The sequence below is a fragment of the Hyperoodon ampullatus genome, assembly GCF_949752795.1.
Source record: "Hyperoodon ampullatus genome assembly, chromosome: 2".
Lineage (NCBI taxonomy): Eukaryota > Metazoa > Chordata > Mammalia > Artiodactyla > Ziphiidae > Hyperoodon > Hyperoodon ampullatus.
In genome coordinates, this window is record NC_136915.1 from 126,792,011 (window position 1) to 126,815,034 (window position 23,024).

The 23,024-nt window shown below is 36.3% G+C and overlaps 1 protein-coding gene and 1 pseudogene across 3 annotated transcripts in view; one reads left to right on the forward strand and one right to left on the reverse strand.

Annotated features, from left to right (window-relative positions):
• The window catches only part of AKT3 (AKT serine/threonine kinase 3), a gene marked incomplete at both ends in the record, with an annotated part of 378,522 nt that overhangs the window by 319,220 nt on the left and 36,278 nt on the right, over positions 1-23,024 (forward strand). The window lies entirely within an intron of this gene.
• Positions 1-23,024, reverse strand: part of LOC307048606 (zinc finger CCCH domain-containing protein 15-like) — a 35,991-nt pseudogene that overhangs the window by 12,455 nt on the left and 512 nt on the right. The gene's annotated exons all lie outside the window — the stretch shown is intronic.

Sequence of the window (23,024 nt, forward strand, 5' to 3'; positions counted from 1 at the left end):
GTCATATAAAATCATTTTAATATACTGCTGAATTCGTTTTGCTGATACTTTATTGAGGATTTTTGCAGCAATGTTCATGGGGATATTGGTCTGTAGTTTAGAACGTGCATTTCTTTTAAAACAACAAATCAAGCCTCAGTAGAACAAAGGAACTACAATATAGCTCTGATCATACTCTGTGATCACATTGCAGTAAAACTTGGAGCAATCAGCAAGGAAATACTTCTCTAAAACCCAAACGTTTAAAATAAACTTTAATATAATTCATGGATTAAAAAATAGGCACATTGGAAATCAGAAAATATTTAGAACTGAATTACAATGAAAATTTGTGAAATGCAGCCAAAGAGGTTCTTCTTTTTTCCCTTTTTTTTTTTTTTTTTTGGCTACATCAGGTCTTTGCTGCTGCACATGGGCTTTCTCTAGTTGCAGTGAGCGGGTCTACTCTTCACTGCGGTGCACAGGCTTCTCACTCCGGTGGATTCTCTTGTTCTGGAGCACGGGCTCTAGGCACGCAGGATTCAGCAGTTGTGGCATGCGGGCTTCAGTAGTTTTGGCACGCGGGCTCAGTAGTTGTGGCTTGTGGGCTCTAGAGTGCAGGCTCTGTAGTTGTGGCACCTGGGCTTAGTTGCTCCACGGCATGTGGGATCTTCCCAGACCAGGGCTCGAACCCATGTACCCTGCATTGGGAGGCGGATTCTTAACCACTGTGCCACCAGGGAGGTCCAAAGAGGTTCTTAAATACTTGTATTGTGTTGAGAGCGGACAACAGAAAAGAAAGGTCAAAAATTAATTAGTAAGTCTTCCAAGTCAAATTAGGGGGGAAATGACCAGCAACAGAATAAACCCAGTGGAAGTGAGTAGATGCAAATAATAAATATAAAAGTAAAAATGAATGAAATAGAAAGCAAACATTTGAAAGGATCAAGAAAACAAAACTGCAGTTATGTAAAAGATTACAAAAGTAAACTAATCTCAAACAAAGTTAATCAAGAAAAATGAAACAGCACAAAAATATGTGAAATGGGGCACAACTACAATACAGTAGTTAAAATATAATGCAACTACAATGAAAGAATTACATGATAATTTTTATAAAACTATAAATTATCAGCTGACTAAAGAAAAATGTTAAAACATATCTATATCTAATCTTTAAATTAGTATAAAATCTGTCATCTTTTCAACTTCAGTGTTTCCACCCAAATATAGAAATAACAAGTCAAGCCCACATGCCTTTTTTAGAGAATCTTCATACAACATTCAAAGAAAAGATAATTTCTATCATTAAAAATATTTTATACAAGTTGTTCCTGAAGAAAAGGAGAAAAACATGTTACATGCATCTGAAATTTATGTTACAACCTTGATATCAAACCCTGACAAGGCTCATAAAGCAAAAAAATTATTGGCCATTTATGAACATAGACTTAACTTATCCTAAGTAAAGTGTTAACCAGTTATTTACAACAATGCATAAAATATTTACATTCTCATATTCATGTTGAATATTTTCTAGAAATATGATTAGATTACAAAATGTTTTAATCTCATTTAACTTATTTAGAAATTGTATAATCCACATGATCATCTCAATCTTTATAGAAAAACTTTTGCATGAAGATGAAGTTAGAAACTATTCATTATTTTTAAAAACACATTGAAAACACTTTTAGTAACCTTAGAAGTAAATAGGTTAAAAAAAGTTTTTTTTAACATCTTTATTGGAGTATAATTGCTTTACAATGTTATGTTAGTTTCTGCTGTATAACATAGTGAATCAGCTATATGTATATATATATATCCCCATATCCCCATTCTCTTGCAACTCCCTCCGACACTCCCTATCCCACCATTTTAGGTAGTCAGAAAGCACTGAGCTGATCTCCCTGTGCTATGCAGCTGCTTCCCACTAGCTATTTTACAATTGATAATACATATATCAATGCTACTCTCTCACTTTGCCCCAGCCTACACTTCGCCCTCTCCATGTCCTCAAGTCCATTCTCTATGGCTGTGTCTTTATTCCTGTCCTGCCCCTAGGTTCATCAGGACCATTTTGTTTTTTAGATTCCATATATATGTGTTAGCATATGGTATTTGTTTTTCTCTTTCTTACTTACTTCACTCTGTATGACAGACACTAGGTGCATCCACCTCACTACAAATAACTCAGTTTTGTTTATTTTCTGGCCCAGTAATATTCCATTGTATATGTGTGCCACATCATCTTTATCCATTCATCGATGTGTCAGTGGACACTTGGGTTGCTTCCATATCCTGTCTACTGTAAATAGTGCTTCAATGAACATTGTGGTACATGACTCTTTTTGAATTATGGTTTTCTCAGGGTATATGCCGAGTAGTGGGATTGCTGGGTCATATGGTAGTTCTATTTTTAGTTTTTTAAGGAAGCTCCATACTGTTCTCCAAAGTGGCTGTATCAATTTACATTCCCACCAACAGTGCAAGAGGGTTCCCTTTTCTCCACACCCTCTCCAGCATTTATTGTTTGTATATTTTTTGATGATGGCCATTCTGACCAGTGTGAGGTGATACCTCACTGTAGTTTTGATTTCCATTTCTCTAATGATTAGCGATGTTGAGCATTCTTTCATGTGTTTGTTGGCAATCTGTATATCTTCTTCAGAGAAATGTCTGTTTAGGTCTTCTGCCCATTTTTGGATTGGGTTGTTTCGTTTTTTTTGATATTGAGCTCCATGAGCTATTGTATATTTTGGAGATTAATCCTTTGTCAGTTGCTTCATTTGTAAATATTTTCTCCCATTCTCAGGGTTCTCTTTTCATCTTGTTTATGGTTTCCTTTGCTGTGCAAAACCTTTTAAGTTTCATTTGGTCCCATTTGTTTATTTTTCTTTTTATTTCTATTTCTCTGGGAGGTGGATCAAAAAGGATCTTGCTGTGATTTATGTCATAGAGTGTTCTCACTATGCTTTCCTTTAAGAGTTTTTATTGTATCTGGCCTTATATTTACGTCCATTTTGAGTTTATTTTGTATATGGTGTTAGGGCGTGTTCTAATTTCATTCTTGTACATGTAGCTGTCCAGTTTTCCCAGGACCATTTATTGAGGAGGCTGTCTTTTCTCCATTGTATATTCTTGCCTTCTTTGTCAAAGATAAGGTGACCATATGTGTGTCGGTTTATCTCTGGCCTTTCTATTGTATTCCATTGATATATATTTCTATTTTTGTGCCAGTACCATACTGTCTTGATTACTATAGCTTTGTAGTACAGTCTGAAGTCAGGGAGCCTGATTCTCCCAGTTCTCTTTTTCTTTCTAAAAATTGCTTTGGCTATTCGGGGTCTTTTGTGTTTCCATACAAATTGTGAAAGTTTTTGTTCTAGTTCTGTGAAAAATGCCAGTGGTAGTTTGATAGGGATTGCCTTGAATCTATAGATTACCTTGGGTAGTACAGTCATTTTCACAATGTTGATTCTTCCAATCAAATAACATGGTATATCTCGCCATCTGTTTGTACCATTATTAATTTCTTTAATCACTGTCTTATAATTTTTTGCATACTGGTCTTTTGTCTCCTTAGGTAGGTTTATTCCTAGCTATTTTATTCTTTTTGTTGCAATGGTAAATGGGAGTGTTTCCTTAATTTTTCTTTCAGATTTTTCATCATTACTCTATAGGAATGCAAGAGATTTCTGTGCATTAATGCTATATCCTGTTACTTTACTAAATTCATTGATTAGCTCTAGTAGTTTTCTGGTAGCATCTTTAGGATTCTCTAAGTATAGTATCATGTCATCTGCAAACAGTGACAGTTTTACTTCTTCTTTTCTGATTTGGATTCCTTTTATTTCTTATGCTTGTCTGATTGCTGTGGCTAAAACTTCCAAAACTATGTTGAGTAACAGTGGTGAGAGCGAGCAACCTTGTCTTCTTCCTGATCTTAGAGGGAATAGTTTCAGTTTTTCACCATTGAGAACAATGTTGGCTGTGGGTTTGTCATATAGGGCCTGTATTATGTTGAGGTAGGGTCCCTTTCTGCCTACCTTCTGGAGAGTTTTTATCGTAAATGGGTGCTGAATTTTATCAAAAGATTTTTCTGCATCTATTGAGATGATCATATGGTTTTTATCCTTCAGTTTGTTAATATGGTGTATCACATTGATTGATTTGCGTATAGTGAAGAATCTTTGCATTCCTGGATAAACCCCACTTGATCATGGTGTATGATGCTTTTAATGTGCTGTTGGATTCTGTTGGCCAGTATTTTGTTGAGGATTTTTGTATCTGTGTTCATTGGTGATATTGGCCTTTAATTTTCTTTTTTTGTGGCATCTTTGTCTGGTTTTGGTATCAGGGTGATGGTGGCCTCGTAGAATGAGTTTGGGAGTGTTCCTCCCTCTGCTATATTTTGGAAGAGTTTGAGAAGGATAGGTGTTAGCTCTTCTCTAAATGTTTGGTAGAATTACCCTGTGAAGCCATCTGGTCCTGCGCTTTTGTTTGTTGGAAGATTCTTAATCACAGTTTCTATTTCAGTGCTTGTGATTGGTCTGTTTAACTTTCTATTTCTTCCTGGTTCAGTCTCAGAGGTTGTGCTTTTCTAAGAATTTGTCCATTTCTTCCAGGTTGTCCCTTTTATTGGCATATAGTTGCTTGTAGTAATCTCTCATGATCCTTTGTATTTCTTCAGTGTCAGTTGTTACTTCTTTTTCATTTTTAATTCTGTTGATTTCAGTCTTCCTTTTTTTTCTTGATGAGTCTGGCTAATGGTTTATCAAATTTGTTTAACTTCTTGAAGAACCAGCTTTTAATTTTATTGATCTTTGCTATTGTTTCCTTCATTTCTTTTTCATTTATTTCTGATCTGATCTTTACGATTTCTTTCCTTCTGCTAACTTTGGGGTTTTTTGTTCTTTCTCTAATTTCTTTAGGTGTAAAGTTAGGTTGTTTATTTGAGATATTTCTTGTTTCTTGAGGTAGGATTGTATTGCTATAAACTTCCCTCTTAGAACTGCTTTTGCTTCATCCCAGTGGTTTTGGGTCTTTGTGTTTTCATTGTCATTTGTTTCTAGGTATTTTTTGATTTCCTCTTTGATTTCTTCAGTGATCTCTGGGTATTTAGTAGTGTATTGTTTAGCCTCCATGTGTTTGTAATTTTTACATTTTTTTTCTGTAATTGACATCTAGTCTCATAACATTGTGGTTAGAAAACATACTTGATATGATTTCAATTTTCTTAAATTTACCAAGGCTTGATTTGTGACCCAAGATATGATCTATCCTGGAGAGTTACATGAGCACTTGAGAAGAAAGTGTATTCTGTTTTTTTTTTTTAATGCGGTGTCCTATATATATCAGTTAAGTCCATCTTGTTTAATGTGTCATTTAAACCTTGTGTTTCCTTATTTATTTTCATTTTGGATAATCTGTCCATTGGTGAAAGTGGGGTGTTTAAGTCCCCTACTATAATGTATTACTGTTTATTTCCCCTTTTATGGCTGTTAGCATTTGCCTTATGTATTGAGGTGCTCCTATGTTGGGTTCATAGATATTTACAATTGTTATATCTTCTTCTTGGATTGATCCCTTGATCATTATGTAGTGTCCTTCTTTGTCTCTTGTAATAGTCTTTATTTTGAAGTCTATGTTGTCTGATATGAGAATTACTACACCAGCTTTCTTTTGATTTCCATTTGCATGAAGTATCTTTTTCTGTTCCCTCACTTTCAGTCTGTATGTGTCTCTCAGTCTGAAGTGGGTCTCTTGTAGACAGCATATATATGGGTCTTGTTTCTGTATCCATTTAGCCAGTCTGTGTCTTTTGGTTGGAGCATTTAACCCATTTACATTTAAGGTATTTATCGATATATATGTTCCTATTACCATTTTCATAATTGTTTTGGGTTTGTTATTGTAGGTCTTTTCCTTCTCTGGTGTTTCCTGCCTAGAGAAGTTCCTTTAGCATTTGTTGTAAAGCTGGATTGGTGGTGCTGAATTCTCTTAACTTTTGCTTGTCTGTAAAGGTTTTAATTTCTCCGTTGAATCTGAATGAGATTCTTGCTGGGTAGAGTGATCTTGGTTTTAGGCTTTTCCCTTTCATCCCTTTAAATATGTCCTGCCACGCCCTTCTGGCTTGCAGAGTTTCTGCTGAAAGTTCAGCTCTTAACCTTAACCTTATGGGGATTCCTTTGTATGTTACTTGTTGCTTTTCTCTTACTGCTTTTAATATTTTTTTCCTTGTATTTATAATTTCTTATAGTTTGATTAATATGTGTCTTGACTTGTTTCTCCTTGGTGGTATCCTGTATGGGACTCTCTGGGCTTCCTGGACTTGTTTGACTAATATCTTTACCATTTTAGGGAAGTTTTCAACTACAATCTCTTCAAATATTTTCTCAGACCCTTTTTTTTTTCTCTTCTTCTTCTGGGACCCCTATAATTCGAATGTTGTTGTGTTTGATGTTGTCCCAGAGGTCTCTGAGACTGTCCTCAATTCTTTTCATTCTTTTTTCTTTATTCTCCTCTGCAGTGGTTATTTCCACTATTTTATGTTCCCGGTAACATCTGTTTTTCTGCCTCTGTTTTTCTGCTCTTGATACCTGCCAGAGAACTTTTAATTTCATTTATTGTGTTGTTCATCATTTTTTGTTTGCTCTTTAGTTTTTCCAGGTCGTTGTTAAATATTTCTTTTATTTTCTACATTGTATTTTCGAGATCTTTGATCATCTTTACTATCATTACTCTGAATTCTTTTTCAGGTAGACTGCCTATTTCCTCTTCATTCGTTTGTGCTGGTGGGTTTTCATCTTGCTCCTTCATCTGCTGCACATTTCTCTGTCTTCTCTTTTTGTTTAACTTAATGTGTTTAGGGTTTCCTTTTTTCAGGCTGCAGGTTCGTATTTCCCATTGTTTTTGCTGTTTGCCCCCTGTGGGTGAGATTGGTTCAGTGCATTGTGTAGGCTTCCTGCTGGAGGGAACTGGTGCCTGTGTTTTGGTGGGTGGGGCTGGATCTTCTCTTTCTGGTGGGCAGGGCCACATCCAGTGGTGTGTTTTGGGGTGTCTTTGAACTTAGTATGATTTTAAGCAGCCTCTCTGCTGATGGGTGGGGTTGTGTTCCTGTGTTGCTAGTTATTTGGCATCGGGCGTCCAGCACTGGAGCTTTCTGGCTGTTGGGTGGAGCTGTGTCTTAGCATTGAGATCGAGATCTCTGGAAGAGCTCTTGCCAATTGTTATTACATTGGACCAGGAGGTCTCTGTTGTTTCAGTGTCCTGAACTCAGCTCTCCCACCTCACAGGCTCAGGGCTGACACCAGGCCGGAACACCAAGACCCTGTCAGCCACACAGCTCAGAAGAAAAGGGAGAAAAAAAGAATGAAAAATAAATAAATAAAATTATTAAAATAAAAATAATAATAATAATAAATTTTTTTAAAAGAAGAGAACAACCAAACCAATAAACAAATCTACCAATGATAACAAGTGCTAAAAACTAAACTAATATAAACATAAAAATCCGAAACAAATCAGTGCAGACAGCAAACCTGAAGTCTACAGTTGCTTCCAAAGTCCACCGCCTCAATTTTAGGATGATTCATTGTCTATTCAGGTATTCCACAGCTGCAGGGTACATCAAGTTGACTGTGGGAGTTTAATGTGCTGCTCCTGAGGCTGCAGAGAGAAATTTAATTTCCCTTTCTCTTCTTTGTTTGCCCAGCTCCTGGACTTAAGCTTTCGTTTTGGCCCCACCTCTGCATGTAGGTCGCCTCCAGGCATCTGCTCCCGCCCAGAGTGGATGGTGTTAAGGCAGCAGCTCATTAGGGTGCTCTTGCTCATTTAGGCCTTTTGGGAAGTCTGAAGTCTTCTGCCAGCATTCAGTAGCTGTTCTATAGGAGTTTTTCCACATGTAGTTGTATTTTTGGGGAGGAGGGTGATCACGTCTTACTCCTCCACCATCTTGAAGGTTCCCTAGGTTTTTATTGTAAAATAATTGACTGTAGGTGTTTGGGTTTATATATGGGCTTTCTATTCCATTCCATTGATCTGTGTGTCTGTTTTTGTGCCAGTACTCTGCTGTTTTGATTACTGTAGCTTTCTAGTATAGTCTGAAGTCTGGGAGTGTGATGCCTCCATCTTTGTTAAAGAACAAGTTTGCTTTGTCAATTCAGGGTCTTTTGTGTTTCCATATGAATTTTAGGATTATTTGTTCTAGTTCTGTGAAAAATGTCATGGGTGTTTAGATAGAGATTGCATTAAATCTGTAGATCACTTTTGGTCTTATGACTATTTTAACAATATTAATTCTTCAAGTCTAAGAGCATGGAATATCTTTCCATTTCTTTTTATCATCATTAATTTCCTTAATCAATGTTTTATAGCTTTCAGAGTATAGGTCTTTCACCTTCTTGCTTAAGTTTATTTGTTAGTATTTTATTCTTTTTGATGCGATTTTAAATGGGATTTTTTTTACTTTTTCTGATAGTTCATTATTAAAACTGTGGAAAAGTAACAGGTTTCTGTATATTAATCTTGTATCCTGCAACTTTGGTGAATTCATTTATTAGTTCTAGTAGTTTCCGTGTGGAGACCTTAAGAGTTTCTATATACAGTGTTATGACTAATGCAAAATAAATAAAAGCAAAAATAAACACATGAGGACCTAATTAAAGTTTAAAGCTTTTGCACAAGCAAAGGAACCCATCAACAAAACAAAAGGACGTCCTATGGAATGGGAAAAAATATTAGCAAATGATATGACTAACAAAGGTTAATATCCAAAATATATAAACAGCTCATACAACTCAATATCAAAAAAACAAGCACATGATCAAAAAATGGGTAGAAGATCTGAATAGACATTTCTCCAAAGGAAACATACAGATGGCTAACAGGCACATGAAAAGATGTTCAACATCACTAATCAGAGAAATGCAAATCAAAACCACAATGAGAGATCACCTCCTGGCTGTCAGAATGGCTATCATCCAAAAGTATACAAAGAACAAATTGTTGATGAGGATGTGGAGAAAAGGGAAGCCTTGTACACTGTTGGTGGGAATGTAAATTGGTGCAGCCACTTTGGAAAATAGTAGAGTTTCCTCAGAAACCTAAAAATTGAACTACCATATGATCCAGCAATTCCACTTCTAGGTTTATATACAGAAAAAAAAGAAACCACTAATTTGTAAAAAATACATGTGCCCCTATGTTCATATCAGCACTACTTACAATAGCCAGGATATGGAAGCAACCCATGTGTTCATCAACAGATGAATAAAGAAGGTATGGTGTGTGTGTGTATGTGTAAATATATATATAAATATTACTCAGCCACAAAAAGAATGAAATTCTGCCATTAGGAGCAAAATAGATGGGCCGAGAGAATATTATACTTAATGAGATGTCAGACAAAGAAAGACAAATACTGTATGATGTCAGTTATATGTGGAATCTAAAAAATAATACAAATGAATGTATATGCAAAGTCACAGATGTAGACAACAAACTAGTGGTTACCAGTGGGAAGATGGAAAAGGAGAGGGGCAAGTTAGGGGTATAGGATTAAGGGATAGAAACTACTGTGTATAAAATAGATAAACAATGATGGAATGTTGTATAGCACCGGGAATTAGAGCCATTATCTTATAATAACTTTTAATGGAGTACAATCTGTAAAAATACTGAATCACTTTGCTGTACACCTAAAATTAGTATAATATGGTAAATCAACTATACTTCAATAAATAAAAAAATAAATAAATAGGTTTTTATTAAAAAATATTCCACAAGCTTTATAGGTACTGGTTGGATATTACAAATACTTTCTTTAAATGTGAGAACAAGTTAAGGATGTCTATCAATATCACATTCTAGGCAGTTTTTAATCATAGATTATAACCAACACAAAAAGATAAGAAACGGAAATAAGGGGTATATGATTTTTAAAGGAAGGAAAAGATCTTTAACAGGGGAGTATATAATAATTAAATTTTGTCCTTTTCTTACAGTGGAATATTATACCCAATAAAAAATTAATAACTTGGACTTGTATCAATATTGATGAATCTCAAGTATTTAAATATAAAAAGGCATGCTACAAAGGATATTTAGGAAACCTGATACCATTATTACAAAAACTGAGAATGAACTAGGAGATGACTATATTTATGACTGTCTATATGTGGGAGAAAAGTATAAAAACTTGCATGTCAATGATACAAAGTAACTCTACAACAGTATTTGCTTGAATATGTGATTATCATTGTTGTAGGTTAAAATGTTTGAATCTTAGGGAAAGGTATATTACTGCATCTCTGTGTTTTATATTCCAAAAACCAAAAGTTTGAAAGTATATGTGACAAAATGTTAACATCCCTTAGGTGTGGTTTTCTTTTTCTGTTCTTTCCTTTATTCTTGAAATAGTTTTTTTTTTTTAATTTTAAAATTCAAATGGAAGGTGAAATAAATGGAAATACCAAGCATGGGCTACTCAAGAAATTTGAAGAATAAAGAGGAAGCAGTATCTAAATGGAACTTCACCTATAGAGTGGATTATATTTGTTTTTGTTTTTGTTTTCCCTATACAGTGAGCCCTCTGAATCCATGGGCTCTGCATCTGTGAATCAAACCAATTGTGCGTGTGTGTGCGTGTGCATGTGTGTGTGTATATATGTATGTGTGTGTATATATATATATACACACACACACATATATATAATTCTTAATTCCAGATAGTTCCAAAAAGCAAAACTTGAACTTGCTGCAGGTAGGCAGCTACTTCTATAGCATTTACATTGTATTTACAACTAATTATATAGCATTTACATTATATTAGTTATTATAAGTAATCTAGAGATGACTTAAAGTTTGCTGGAGGATGTGCAGAGGTTATATGCAACTTCTATGCCATTGTATGTAAGGGACTTGAGCATCCACAGATTTTTGTATCTGAAAGGGGTCCTGGAACTAATCCCTTGTGGATAATGAGGGACAACTGTATACTTAGGGGAAAAATCCAATAAGGACTCTGAAAGTGGGGTTATCTAGAAAAATAAGATTTAAGATGAGAATATACAGATAGTAAGATATACAATATATAGATAGTAAGCTGTAAGATTAATAAATATACAAAAAGGTAAGATATAAGAAAAAAGCAAGATCTATGAAGCACAGCTGAAGGGATTAGCCTTTACAAAAGAAGTGGGGCACCTTTGTAGAGACATTGATTGGAAAGAAATAGAAATGCCCACTGAAGCAAACATGTTTATAAATATTTGGTTAGGAAGTTGGGATAATTCCTACCTAAAGGCCATACTTTCCCTGCCTTCTTAGAGTGAGAAGAATGTGTATGGTCAGTGTCAAAAGCTTGGGGAGAGCAACTGTCTTATATAGGGAGAGGAGAGAGAACCAGAGAGAAACCTAACAGGGACATGTAAAGAGGTTCCAGATACTGCTTGAGGGTCTAGCTGAGATTGAAAATTTTAGAGCCCAATTTTATGCTAACTGTTAAAGCTTTATTCTTTGTAAGGATATATATATATATATTACAGTTTTTACAGTATATATATATACTGTATATATACAGTTTTTACAGTTTTTACTGTATATATATATATATATATATATATATATATATATATATATATATATATATATACAGTTTTTAAAGGTTATACTCCATTTATAGTTACCATAAAGTATTGGCTATATTCCCCATGTTGTATACTATATCCTTTTAGCCTATTTTATGCTTAATAGTATGTACCTCTTAATTCCCTACTCCTATATTGCCTCTCCCCCCTTTCCTCTCCCCACTGACAACCACTAGTTTGTTTTTTATATCGGTGAGTCTGCTTCTTTTTTGTTATATTCACTAATTTGTTATATTTTGTAGATTTCACATATAAGTAATATCATACAGTATTTATCTTTCTCTGTCTGACTTATTTCACTTAACATAATACCCTCCAAGTCCATCCATGTTGCTGCAAATGGCAAAGTTTCATTCTTTTTCTTTACAGCTGAGCAGTAAGTATATATATAACCACATCTTTTATATATATAACCACTAATATATATATAACCATATTTTTTTCCATTTTTCAGTTGGTGGACACTTAGGTTGCTTCTGTATCTTGCAATTGTAAATGATACTGCTGTGAACATTAGGGTGCATGTATCTTTTATGAATTAGTGGTTTGGGTTTTTTTTTTAATCTATACCCAGGAGTGGAATTTCTGTGTTACATGGTAGTTCTAGTTTTAGTTTTTTGAGAAACCCCCATACTGTATCCCATAACGGCTGTACCAATATACATTCCTACCAACAGTGTACAAGACTTCCCTTTTCTCTACATCCTCACCAACATTTTTTTTTGATAATAGCCATTCTGTCAGATGTGATGTGATATCTCATTGTGGTTTTGATTTGCATTTCCCTGATGATTAGCATTTTTTCATGTGCCTCTTGGCCATCTGCATTTCCTTTTTGGAAAAATGTCTATTCAGTTCTTCTGCCCATTTTTTAATTGAGTTGTTTATTTTTTTGATTTTCAGTCTTTGAGCTGTTTATATATATTGGATATTAACCCCTTTTCGGTCATATCATTTGCAAATATTTTCTCCCATTCAGTAGGTTGTCCTTTCATTTTGTCAATGGTTTCTTTGCTGTACAAAACCTTTTAAGTTTAATTAGGTCCATTTATTTTTGCCTTTATTTTCTTTGCTTTAGGAAACAGGTCAAAAGAAATATTGCTGCCATTTATGTCAAAGAGTGTTCTGCCTATGTTTTCCTCTAGAAGTTTTACAATATCTGGTCTTAAATTTAATTCGTTAATCCATTTTGAGTTTATTTTTGTATATGTTGTTAGAGAATATTCTAATTTCATTCTTTTACATGTAGCTGTCCAGTTTTCCCAGCACCACTTATTGAAGAGACTGTCTTTTCTCCATTGTATATTCTTGCCTCCTTTGTCATAGTTTAGGTGACCATAAGTGCATGGGTTTATTTTTGGGCTCTCTATTCTCTTCCATTTATCTATGTGTCTGTTTTTGAGCCAGTACCACACTGTTTTGATTCCTGTAGCTTTGTATACAGTCTGAAGTCAGGGAATGTGATTGCCCCAGCTCTATTCTTCATTCTCAAGAGTGTCTTGGCTATTCGGGTGTTTTGTGTTTCCATACAAATTTTAAAATTATTTGTTCTAGTTCTGTGAAAAATGCCATTGGTATTTTATTAGGGATTGCATTCAATCTGTGTATTGCCTTGGGTAGTATGGCCATTTTAACAATATTAATTCTTCCAATTCAAGAACACTGAATATCTTCCATATTTTTGTGTCATCTTCACTTTCTTTCATCATTGTCATACTTTTCCAAGTACAGTTCTTTTACCTCCGTAGGTAGATTTATTCTTAGGTATTTTATTCTTTTTGGCTCGATGGTAAATGGGATTGTTTCCTTAATTTCTTTTTGTGATAGTTCGTAGTTAACGTGTAGAAATGAAACATTTCTGTATGTTAATTTTATATCCTGCAACTTTACCAAATTCACTGATGAGCAATAGTAATTTTCTGGTAACATTTTTAGGATTTTCTGTGTATACAATCATGTCACCTGCAAACAATGACTGTTTTACTTCTTCCTTTCCAGTTTGGATTCTTTTTATTTCTTATGCTTGTCTGATTGCTGTGGCTAGGACTTCCAAAACTATGTTAAATAAAAATGGCAAGAGTGGCATCCTTGTCTTGTTTCTGATCTTAGAGGAAATGCTTCCAGCTTTTCACTGTTGGGTATGATGTTTGCTGTGGGTTTGTCATATATGGCCTTTATTATGTTGAGGTGTGTTCCCTCTGTGCCCACTGTCTGGAGAGCTGTTATCATAAATGGGTGTTGAAGTTGTCAAAAGCTTTTCTGCATCTAGTGAGATGATCATATTGTTTTTATTCTTCAGTTTGTTAATGTGGTGTATCACGTTGATTGGTTTGCAGATTTTGAAAAATCCTTGCATCCCCAGGATAAATTCCACATGATCATGGTGTATGATCCTTTTAATGTATTGTTGGATTCACTTTGTTAATATTTTCTTGAGGATTTCTTCTCTCTAGATTACTTTTTATGTCCATTAATACTTGCCTTATATATTGAGGTGCTCCTATGTTGGGTGAATGCATATATATATATATATGTACATGTATATGTATATACAATTATTATATCTTCTTCTTGGATTGATTCCTTGATCATTATGTAGTGTCCTTCTTTGTCTCTGGCAGCAGTCTTTATTTTAAAGTCTATTTTGTCTGATATAAGTATTTGTACTCTAGCTTTCTTTTCATTTCCATGTTCACGGAATACCTTTTCCAGTCCCCTCACTTTCATTCTGTTTGTGTCATTATATCTGAGGTGAGTCTCTTGTAGGCCGCATACGGGTCTTGTTTTTGTATCTATTCAGCCACTCTCTGTCTTTTGATTGGAGCATTTAGTACATTTACATTTGAGGTAATTATCAATAGGTACGTTCCTATTGCCATTTTGTTAATTGTTTTAGGCTTGTTTCGGAGGCCATTTTTTTCCTTTCTTCTTTTGTTCTTTTGTAATTTGATGACTGTCTTTAGTGTTATGTTTGGCTTCCTTTTTCTTTTTTGTATGTATGTCTATTATAGATATTTTGTGGTTACCAGGAGGTTACTATTATACATATATATGTGTGTGTGTGTGTGTGTGTGAGTGTGTTTGTACGAATGATTGTTTTAAGTTGCTGATCTCTGAATTTCTCTTGTTTTGAATTTTATTTTATATTTTTTTTACAGCAGGTTCTTATTATAATGTTATCTATTTTATACGTATTAGAGTATATGTATCAATCCCAATCTCTCAATTCTTACCACCACCACCCCCATGCTCCCATTTCCCGCCATGGAGTCCATATGTTTATTCTCTACATCTGTGTCTCTTTCTACCTTGAAAACTGGTGCATCTGTACCATTTTTCTAGATTCCACATATATGCATTAATATATGATATTTGTATTTCTCTTTCTGACTTAGTTCACTCTGTATGACAGTCCCTAGGTCCATCCACGTCTCTACAAATGACCCTATTTTATTCCTTTTTATGGCTGAGTAATATTCCATTATATATATGTACCACATCTTCTTTATCCACTCATCTCTCTATGGGCATTTAGGTTGCTTCAATGACCTGGCTATTGTAAATAGTTCTGCAGTGAACATTGGGGTGCATGTGTCTTTTTGAGTTATGGTTTTCTCTGGGTATATGCCCAGTAGTGGGATTGCTGGGTCATGTGGTAGTTCTATTTTTAGTTTTTTACGGAACCTCTGTACTGTTCTCCATAGTGGCTGTAGCAATTTACATTCCCATCAATAGTGCAAGAGGGTTCCCTTTTCTCCACACCCTCTCCAGCATTTGTTGTTTGCAGATTTTCTGATGACGGCCATTCTAACCAGTGTGAGGTGATACGTCATTGTAGTTTTGGTTTGCATTGCTCTAATAATTAGTGATGTTGAGCAGCTTTTCATGTGCCTCTTGGCCATCTGTATGTCTTCTTTGGATAAATGTCTATTTAGGTCTTCTGCCCATTTTTGGATCTGGTTGTTTGTTTTTTTAATATTGAGCTGCATGAGCTGTTCATGTAGTTTGGAGATTAATCCTTTATCCGTTGCTTCGTTTGCAAATATTTTCTCCCATTTTGAGGATTGTGTTTTCGACTTGTTTGTAGTTTCCTTTGCTGTGCAAACAGTTTTAAGTTTCATTAGGTCCCATTTGTTTATTTTTTTTTTATTTCCATTACTCTAGGAGGTGGGTCAAAAAAGATCTTGCTGTGATTTATGCCATAGAGTGTTCTTCCTATATTTTCCTCTAAAGTTTTATAGTTTCTGGTCTTATATTTAGGTCCTTAATCCATTTTGAGTTTATTTTTGTGTATGGTGTCAGGGAGTGTTCTAATTTCATTCATTTACATGTACCTGTCCAGTTTTCCCAGCACCACTTATTGAAAAGACTGTCTTTTCTCCATTGTATATTCTTGCCTCCTTTGTCATAGGTTAGGTGACCATAGGTGAATGGGTTTATCTCTGGGCCTTCTATCCTGTTCCATTGACCTATATTTCTGTTTTTGTGCCAGTACCATATTGTCTTGATTACTGTAGCTTTGTAATAGAGTCTGAAGTCAAGGAGTCAGATTCCTCCAGCTCCGTTTTTTTCCCTCGATTGTTTTGGCTATTCGGAGTCTTTTGTGTCTCCATACAAATTTTAAGATTTTTGTTCTAGTTCTATAGAAAATGCCACTGTTAATTTTATAGGGATTGCATTGAATCTGCAGATTGCTTTGGGTAGTATAGTCATTTTCACAATATTGATTCTTCCAATCCAAGAACATGGTATATCTCTCCATCTCTTTTTGTCATCTTTGATTTCTTTCATCAGTGTCTTATAGTTTTCTGCATACAGGTCCTTTACATCCTTAGGTAGGTTTATTCCTAGGTATCTTATTATTTTTGTAACAATGGTGAATGGGATTGTTTCCTTAATTTCTCTTTCTGATCTTTCCTTGTTGGTTTATAGGAATGCAAGAGACTTCTTTGCATTAATTTTGTATCCTTCAACCTTACCACATTCATTGATTAGCTCTAGCAGTTTTCTGGTGGCATCTTTAGTATTCTCTATGTATAGTATCATGTCATCTGCAAACAGTGACAGTTTTACTTCTTCTTTTCCAGTTTGGATTCCTTTTATTTCTTTTTCATCTCTGATTGCCAAGGCTAGGACTTCCAAAACTATGTTGAATCATAGTGGTGAGAGTGGACCTCCTTGTCTTGTTCCTGATCTTAGAGAAAATGCTTTCAGTTTTTCACCATTGAGAATGATGTTTGCTGTGGGTTTGTCATATATGGCCTTTATTATGTTTAGGTAGTTTCCCTCTATGCCCACTCTCTGGAGAGCTTTTATCATAAATGGGTGTTGAATTTTGTCAGAAGATTGTTTTGCATCTTTTGAGATGATTATATGGTTTTTATTCTTCAATTTGTTAATATGGTGTATCTCATTGATTGGTGTATATTGAAGAATCCTTGCATCCCTGGGATAAATCCCACTTGATCATGGTGTATGATCCTTTTTTTTTTTTTTGCGGTACGCGGGCCTCTCACTGTTGTGGCCTCTCCCGTTGCGGAGCACAGGCTCTGGACGTGCGGGCTCAGCGGCCATGGCTCATGGGCCCAGCCTCCCCATGGCATGTTGGATCTTCCCGGACCGGGGCATGAACCTGTGTCCCCTGCATCGGCAGGCGGACTCTCAACCACTGCGCCACCAGGGAAGCCCTGCTCCTTTTAATGTGTTGTTAGATTCTGTTTTCTAGTATTTTGTTGAGGATTTTTGCATCTATATTCATCAGTGATATTGGTCTGTAATTTTCTTTTTTTTGTGACATCTTTGTCTGGTTTTGGTATCAGGGTGATGGTGGCCTTGTAGAATGAGTTTGGGAGTGCTCCTTCCTCTGCAATTTTTTGGAAGTGTTTGAGAAGTATGGGTTTTAGCACTTCTCTAAATATTTGATAGAATTCACCTGTGAAGCCATCTCGTGCTGGATTATTGTTTGTTGGAAGATTTTTAATCACACTTTCAATTTCATTACTTACGATTGGTCTGTTCGTATTTTCTATTTCTTCCTGGCTCAGTCTTGGAAGGTTATACCTTTCTAAGAATTTGTCCATTTCTTCCAGATCGTCTATTTTATTGGCATAGAGTTGCCTGTCGTAGTCTCTTATGATGCTTTGTATTTCTGTGGTGTCCATTGTAACTTCTCCTTTTTCATTTCTAATTTTATTGATTTGAGTCCACTCCCTGTTTTTCTTGATGAGTCTGGCTAAAGTTTTATCAATTTTGTTCATCTTATCAAAGAACCAGCTTTTAGTTTTATTGATCTTTGCTCTTGTTTTCTTTGTTTCTATTTCATTTATTTCTGCTCTAATCTTTATGATTTCTTTACTTCTACTGGCTTTGGGTTTTGTTTGTTCTTCTTTCTCTAGTTCTCTTAGATTCTCTAACAATCGAAGGTTAGATTGTTTATTTGAGATTTTTCTTTTTTCTTGAGGTAAGATTGTATTGCTATAAACTTCCCTGTTAGAACTGCTTTTGCTGCATCCCATAGGTTTTGGATCGTCATGTTTTCATTGTCATTTGTCTGTAGGTGTTTTTTAACTTCCTTTTTGATTTCTTCAGTGTTCTCTTGATTATTTAGTAACGTGTTGTTTAGCCTCCATGTGTTTGTTTTCTTTTTCATTTTTTTCCATGTAATTTATTTCTAATCTCATACTGTTGTGGTCGGAAAAGATGCTCGATATGATTTCAATTTTCTTAAATTTACCGAGGCTTCATTTGTGACCCAAGATGTGATCTATCCTGGAGAATGTTCTGTATGCACTTGAGCAGAAAGTGTAATCTGCTGTTTTCAGATGGAATGTGCTATAAATATCAATTAAATCTATCAGGTCTATTGTGTCATTTAAAGCTTTTGTTTCCTTATTAATTTTCTGTCTGGATGATCTATCCATTGGTGTAAGTGAGGTGTTAAAGTCCCCCACTATTATTGTGTTACTGTCAGTTTCCTCTTTTGTAGCTGTTAGTATTTGCCTTACGTACTGAGGTGCTCCTATGTTGGGTGCATATATATTTATAATTGTTATATCTTCTTCTTGGATTGATCCCTTGATCATTATGCAGTGTCCTTCCTTATCTCTTGTAACAGTTTTTATTTTAAAGTCTGTTTTATCTGATATGAGTATTGCTACTCCAGCTTTCTTTTGATTTCCAATTGCATGGAATATGTTTTTCCATCCCCTCACTTTCAGTCTGTATGTGTCCCTAGATGTGAAGTGCGTCTCATGTAGACAGCATATATACAAGTCTTGTTTTTGTATCCGTTCAGCCAATCTGTGTGTTTTGGTTGGAGCATTTAATCCACTCACATTTAAGGTAATTATTGATATGTATTTTCCTATACCATTTTCTTAGTTGTTTTGGGTTTGTTTTTGTAGGTCCTTTTCTCCTCTTGTGTTTCCCACTTAGAGAATTGCCTTTAGCATTTGTTGTAGAGCTTGTTTGGTGGTGCTGAATTCTCTTAGCTTTTGCTTTTCTGTAAAGCTTTTGATTTCTCTATCAATTCTGAGTGAGATCCTCGCCAAGTAGAGTAATCTTGGTTTTATGTTCTTCCCTTTCATCATTTTAAATATATCATGCCACTCCCTTCTGCCTTGTAGAGTTTCTGCTGAGAAATCAGCTGTTAACCTTATGGGAGTTCCTTTGTATGTTATTTGTCATTTTTCCTTGTTTCTTTTAATAATTTTTCTTTGTCTTTAAGTTTTGTCAATTTGATTACTATATGTCTCGGTGTGTTTCTCCTTGGGTTTATCCTGCCTGGGACTCTCTGCACTTCCTGGACTTGGATGGCTATTTCCTTTCCCATGTTAGGAAAGTTTTCAACTGTAATCTCTTCAAATATTTTCTCAGGTCCTTTCTGTCTCTCTTCTCCTTCTGGGACCCCTGTAATGCAAATGTCATGCATTTAATGTTGTCCCAGAGGTGTCTTAAGCTCTCTTCCTTTTTTCATTCTTTTTTTCTTTATTCTGATCCATGGCAGTGATTTCCACCATTCTGTGTTTCAGGTCACTTATATGTTCTCCTGCCTCAGTTATTCTGCTATTGATTTCTTCTAGTGTGTTTTTCATTTCAGTTTTTGTATTGTTCATCTCTGTTTGTTTGTTCTTTAATTCTTCTAGGTCTTTGTTAAACATTTCTTGCATCTTCTCAATATTTGCCTCCATTCTTTTTCCAAGGTCCTGGATCATCTTTACTATCATTATTCTGAATTCTTTTTCTGGAAGGTTGCCTATTTCCACTTCATTTAGCTGTTTTTCTGGGGTTTTATTTTATTGTTTCATCTGGTATATAGTCCTCTGCCTTTTCATTTTGTCTGTCTTTCTGTGAATGTGGTTTTCATTCCACAGGCTGCAGGATTGTAGTTATTCTTGCTTCTGCTGTCTGCCCTCTGGTGGATGAGGTTATCTAAGAAGCTTGTGCAAGTTTCCTGATTGGAGGGACTGGTGGTGGTAGGGCTGGGTGTTGCTCTGGCGGGCAGAGCTCGGTAAAACTTTAATCTGCTTGTCTGCTGATGAGTGGGGCTGAGCTCCCTCCCTGTTGTCTGTTTGGCCTGAGGCGACCCAGCACTGGAGCCTATAGGCTCTTTGTTGTGGCTACTGGCAGACTCTGGGAGGGCTTATGCCACAGAGTACTTCCCAGAACTTCTGCTGCCAGTGTCCTTGTCCTCACGATGAGCCACAGCCACCACCAGCGCCCCCCCACCATGCCTCTGCAGGAGACCTTCTAACACTAGCAGGTAGGTCTGGCTCAGTCTCCTATGGGGTCACTGCTCTTACCCTGGATCCTGATGCACACACTACTATGTGTGTGCCCTCCAAGAGTGGAGTCTCTGCTTCCTCCAGTCCTATTGAAGTCCTACAATCAAATCCCACTAGCCTTCAGAGTCTGATCCTCTGGTAATTCCTCCTCCTGTTGCTGGACCCCAGGTTGGGAAGCCTGACGTGGGATTCAGAACCTTCACTCTAGTGGGTGGACTTCTGTGGTATAATTGTTCTCCAGTTTGCGAGTCACCCACCCAGCGGTTATGGGATTTGATTTTATTGTCATTGCACCCTCCTACCATCTCATTGCAGCTTCTCCTTTGTCTTTGGATGTGGGGTATCTTTTCTGGTGAATTCCTGTGTCTTGCTTGTGTTCAGCAGTTAGTTGTGATTTTGGTACTCTCACAAGAGGGAGTGAGCGCACATCCTTCTACTCCACCATCTTGATCCAATCTCCTGATCTCTGAATTTCAAATATGCTTTAACAACCCTGCATTTGTACTCTCCTCCCCTCATGATTACTGTCTTTGATATCATTTTTTACATCTAATTGTTTTGTATATTCCTTAACTGCTTATTGTGGATATAGACAGTTTTACTACTTTTGTCTTTTAACCTTCCCACTAGCATAGTACATGGATGATATCCTATCTTTACTCAATGTTTGCATTTACCATTGAGCTTTTTCATTTCATAATTTTCTTGTTTCTAGTTGTGGCCTTTTCTTTTACGCCTAGAGACGTTCCTTTAACATTTGTTGTAAAGCTGGTTTGGTGGTGTTGAATTCTTTTAGCTTTTAATTGTGTCTAAAGCTTTTGGTCTCTTCATCAAATCTGAAAAGTGCCTTGCTGGGTAGAGTGTTCTTGGTTGTAGGTTTTTCCATTTCATCACTTAAAATATATCGTGCCACTCCATTCTGGACTGCAGAGCTTCTGCTGAAAAATCAGCTGATAGAATTCTGGGAGTTTGCTTATATGTTATTTGTTGCTTTTCCCTTGCTGCTTTTAAAACAGTAAGTCCCCTACATACAAACTTTCAACTTGCGAACTTTCAAAGATGAAAACGTGTGTTCCATCATTGTCAGGCGTGAATGAAATTACAGCCTACCCTCCATCTCCTATTGCTGACGATCCTTCAGCTCTGCCATCTCCCACCTCCTCTCCCTCCTGCAGTCAGTAACTCTTCTTGCCTGTTCACTTGATGCCAGCCCCTGTACGCCAGATGTTGTACTGTACTACTGTACTTTTCAAGGTACTGTAGTGTAAGATTAAAAATTTTTTTTAATTTTTTGTTTTTTTATGTATTATTTGTGTGAAAAGTATTGTAAATCTATTTCAGTACAGTACTATATAGCCAATTGTGTTAGTTGGGTACGTAGGCTAACTTTGTTGGACTTACGAACAAATTGGACTTACAAACGTGCTCTTGGAATGGAACTCATTCATATGTAGGGGATGTACTGTATTCTCTGTCTTTAATTTTCGTCATTTTAATTGCGATCCGTTTTGGTGTGCTCCTCTTTGGGTTAATCCCGTATTGGACTCTGTGCTTCCCGGACTTGGGTGACTGTTTCCTCCCAGGATAGGGACATTTTCAGCTATTATATCTTCATATATGTTTTCAGCCCCTTTCTCTCTCTTTTCTCCTTCTGGGACCCCTATGGTGAGAATATTATTGTGCTTGATGTTATTCCAGAGTCTCTTAAACTGTCCTCATATCTTTTCATTCTTTTTTCTTTTTTCTGTTCAGCATCAGTGATTTCCACCACTATGTCTAACAGCTCACAGATCCATTCTCCTCTGTTTCATTGTTGATTCCTTCTAGTTTAATTTTCATTTCAGTTATTGTAGTCTTCATCTCTGTTCTTTATATTTTCTAACTCCTTTTTAAAAACTTCTACCTTCTTGCTCTGTACATTCATTCTTGTCTTGAGGTCTTTAATCACTTCTACGATCGTTACCCTGAATTCTTTCTTGGGTAAATTGCCTATTGTCACTTGACTTAGTTCTTCTGGGGTTTTATATTGTTCCTTCATCTGGAACATGTTTTTCTGCTGCCTCATTTTGTCTATTTTGATGTTTTTATTTTTATGTATCTGGTAGGTTCATTACATTTCCCAACCTTGGAGAAGTTGCCTTCTGTAGGAGGCAACTTATGCGTCCCAGTGGTGCACTCCCCTCTTGTCACCCAAAGTGTATGCTCTGCGTGTTCCCCCTATGAAGGCTGTGTGGGTCCTTCTGTTGGGGCCATTATGTGGGTGACCTGGTAGGCTTAGTTGGCCCCTAGTCCAGCTCGTTGCCAGCCCCTGCCTTGTGTGGAGGCTGACAGCTGCTTATTAGTGGGGCCTAGTCATTAGACAGCTGACTTCAGAACCCCAGGGGACCCCAGGACTAGTTCTGGTTCACTGGTGGGTGGAGTCAAGGTCCAGAAGACTCCCCGTGGCCTTTGTCCTCCTAGTGGTGGGTGAAGCCAGGTCCTGGGCTTAGTGCCAGACTACAGGTAGGCAGATCTGGGTCTTGTATTCTGGCTGCACAGTCCTGGGATCCCAGAGCTGGTGTCAGATCACTGATGGGGACAGGGGGAGCTGGTTCCTTACACAGTTGGTTGT